The 3,840-nt window shown below is 41.6% G+C and overlaps 1 pseudogene across 1 annotated transcript; it reads right to left on the bottom strand.

The window, feature by feature from the left end:
* Positions 1-1,937: 1,937 nt before the first annotated feature.
* On the bottom strand, positions 1,938-3,404 carry LOC113618986 (26S proteasome regulatory subunit 7 pseudogene; annotated as a pseudogene). The gene has a single exon (XR_003432230.1). The product of XR_003432230.1 is annotated as a 26S proteasome regulatory subunit 7 pseudogene (transcript).
* Positions 3,405-3,840: the final 436 nt, after the last annotated feature.

The following is a 3,840-nucleotide window of genomic DNA, read 5'->3' as shown; positions in this document are numbered from 1 at the left end:
CGTGAGCCATGGCCGCTGAGCCTGCGCGTCCGGAGCCTGTGCTCCGCAACAGGAGAGGCCGCAACAGTGAGAGGCCCGCGTACCACAAAAAACAAAACAAAACAAACAAAAAAACCCCACACAGTTAAAATTAATAATAGAAACACAACATAACCTTAAATGAGAGCTTATATACTGCATTCCTTAGAACAGCTGCTTCTATTTCATTTTATTTATTTATTTGCTTGTTTATTTACTTTTGGCTACTTTGGGTCTTCATTGCTGCACGTGGGCTTTCTCTAGTTGCGGCGAGGGAGGGCTACTCTTCGTTGTGGTGTGCGGGCTTCTCATTGTGGTGGCTTCTCTTGTTGTGGATCATGGGCTCTAAGTGCACAGGCTTCAGTAGTTGTGGCACACTGGCTCAGTAGTTGTAGCTCGTAGGAGCACAGGCTCAGTAGTTGTGGTGCATGGGCTTAGTTGCTCCGTGGCATGTGGGATCTTCCTGGACCAGGGCTCAAACCCGTGTGCCCTGCATTGGCAAGCGGATTCTTAACCACTGCACCACCAGGGAAGTCCCTTCTATTTCATTTTAAATTAACCAAGCTTTATGTAGTCTTTGGAGCTGACCTTATAGAACAGCAATACTATTAGCCCTAAAGCACGTGTTTCTGATTTTGGGTATTTGAGATAACATTTCTTATAAAATTCAAGAAATAAAACTCTATTGTGCCTGAGAGGAAAAAAAATCTATGTATTGTTTAAAATATCATTGATATCAATATGAAAGTTACCCACTGAGGGCACAGGGAACTATAGACCTTATTTCACTCTTACTTAATCCACTATTTCCACTTTCTAGAGAGCCCTAATCCAAAAAATAAAAACAGAGCCCACACTTTGACATCTAAAATTGACAGTGTAGGGAATTCCCTTACAGTCCAGTGGTTAGGACTCCAAGCTTCCACTGCAAGGGGCCCAGGTTTCATCCCTGGTAGGGGAACTAAGATCCCACAAGCCACGTGGCGTGGCCAATAAATAAATAAAAATTGAAAAAATAAAATTGACAGTGTAAGTATGGTAAAAAGAGACATTGAGACATTCTCTTCGTAATTTCTCTTCCTAGTGGAAATTTTATGTTTATGTGTAACAGCTTTCTTCTGTGGAGCTTAAAGAATCTTATGTACACTAACTGATGAATCCTTTCAACATCCTTATGAAATAGGCAGGAAATTCCTGTTGCTCAAGACATGAATGAAAACAAAGTCATGCTCTATTATTTGCCATGGAAAGGGACATCTAATCACTTGTTGCACAGACACTGTTAATTAGCTATTCTCCTCTGTTGAGAACCAATCAAAAGGCAATTGGTTTAAAACGTCCTTAAATTACAATAGGAGTAATATAAGATAGCAATATGAGAGACTTTTTAAATGGAGAGTAAAAATGAGACTGGTTTAGGTTGATTAGCCTATAGCATGCCCATTAACAGTGGAACACAAGATAACAGGCAAGGGTTGGGATTATGAGGGGGTGCAAAACACACTATGACCTTCTGTTATATCTCCCCTCCCCATCTCATGACAGGCACTTGTATGTGAATTATTCTCCCAGCACAATCCCAGGTCTCAAAGAACTATTTCTCCTGTGTCAATGGGTTAACCTGGGCAGGCACTAGAGCTCCATGGTACAACAGCTTATTGTGACTCATCATTTCTCATTTTGGAAGAAGGTAAATACAGATTTCAGATGTTAATTTTACATGGTTTATACCAGGAGGAAGATAATTAATGTTTATTTCAAACTTTTCCAAGCTTACAAAGTTCTATATTAGTGAAAATTACATAGAAGCCGATTTTAAATCAGTGTAAGAAAAACAGAGCTATCAACACTTTTTTTTTTTTTTAGATATCGCCCTTTATTGTACCACAGAGAAACGACATCTGAAAAAATAGCATACAATTTTGAAAACCACTTATTTTGTGTGTGAAATGGTTATTAAGAAGTCTGTATAAGGTTAGGATTCCAATGAAAAGTGTTTTCACGAACACCTCCAGGGCTCAGTTGTATGTCATATAGCGTGGAGTAGCACTGAATTTGGCATAGGACTTGATGACCTTATTTACAGCTTCCAAGAAATCCTTCTCAGTAGCAATTTTTCGCCGTGCTCGGATGGCAAACATACCAGCTTCTGTGCAGACGCTTCTGATCTCAGCACCAGTGCTATTTGGACACAGTCGTGCTAACAATTCAAATCTGATATCTCTTTCAACACTCATTGAATGGGCATGATTCTTAAAAATGTGAGTCCGACCCTCTAGATCAGGTAAGCTAAACTCAATCTTCCTGTCCAGTCTCCCGGGCCTCATCAGCGCAGGGTCCAGAGTGTCAGGTCTGTTTGTGGCCATCAGAACTTTAATGTTGCCTCGAGGATCAAACCCATCCAGCTGACTGATCAGTTCCAACATGGTCCTCTGCACTTCATTGTCACCCCCAGCACCATCGTCAAAACGAGCCCCTCCAATAGCATCAATTTCATCAAAGAAGATAAGGCAGACTTTCTTTGTTCTGGCCATTTCAAAGAGCTCTCGAACCATCCGAGCCCCCTCACCGACGTACTTCTGTACAAGTTCAGATCCAATAACTCGAATGAAGCAAGCATCGGTCCTATTAGCAACTGCCCGAGCACAGAGTGTCTTGCCTGTACCCGGTGGACCAAAGAGCAGCACACCCTTAGGAGGCTCAATGCCAAGGTTAACAAACCTCTCTGGATGAAGTAGTGGGGTTTCAACTACTTCTCGAAGTTTCTCAATCTGTTCCTTACAGCCACCCACATCACTATATGTAACATCAGGTTTTTCCTCCACCTGCATCATGGTAACTGTTGGGTCAATCTTAGGAGGCAGTGGAATGTGAATCTGATACTTATTTCTGTCCACACCAACTCTCATCCCTTCTTCAATGTCAGTAGGTGCAACCTGATCACTGAGGTCCACCACAAACTTGGCAAACTGCTTCACATTGATAATGTACTTCGGGTCCTCCGAATCAGCATTGATTATCTTTGTGCATCTCGCAACCTGCAAAGGCTGTTCACTCTGGAGTGTTTGCTTATCCGCAGCCAAATCCCAGAGTGCTGGTGGGGCCAGGCCAGTGTCAGACTCTTTAATACCCGTGAGCTCATTAATTTTCTTGAGAAGTTGTTGAATGTCATCTTCAACCTGTTTGATTTGCCTAGAGTAAGTGCTCTGACCATAAGTTTTCAGCAAGGCAATATCCCCCTCATCCAGAGCTCGGATGGGCTTGTCTTCTTTCTCATCTTCTTTGGCTTTCCGCTGATCTGCACCGAGGTAATCCGGCATTTTAGGAGATCCAAGAACCTCAGCTTGCTGGGTGATTACACAGCACCTTCCTTGCTTCCGGTGGCGCTCCTCAACACTCTTTTAAAGAATATTGTCAAAGTGATTACTGACCAAGTGGATAATCCAACTAGGCTTACTCTAAGGGGCTTTAGGAACCTATAAATCAAAATTTTTAACATTTTTATTGTCTCTCCTACACTCAGTGAGCATCTATGACTCTGAACCCCAGAAAATTTACTCATCCTTTCATGAATCTATCCATGGTCTCCCAAAATATGCTATAATTTGCACAAATTGTTCAGGATGCTATGCATTAGCATTCCCTCCACCAAAGCATAGCTTTACTGATTTAATACACTCCAGTAATATAACTTTTCACAACTGATTATTAAAATTTTTTCTTTAATTTAGAGACATTGGTCAAATAAATGAGTTCAGAGCCTGGGGGAAAAGTGTCGATCTAATACCAATCTGCCTTTCAAAATTCCAAAAAGCATCAAAA

This window comes from Aethalodelphis obliquidens, unplaced genomic scaffold, assembly GCF_003676395.1.
Source record: "Aethalodelphis obliquidens isolate GAN/ISIS:26980383/991018 unplaced genomic scaffold, ASM367639v1 scaffold6, whole genome shotgun sequence".
In the NCBI taxonomy this organism is placed as follows: domain Eukaryota; kingdom Metazoa; phylum Chordata; class Mammalia; order Artiodactyla; family Delphinidae; genus Aethalodelphis; species Aethalodelphis obliquidens.
The sequence above is the reverse complement of the archived record's forward strand: the minus strand, read 5'-3'. Positions and strand labels throughout refer to the sequence as shown.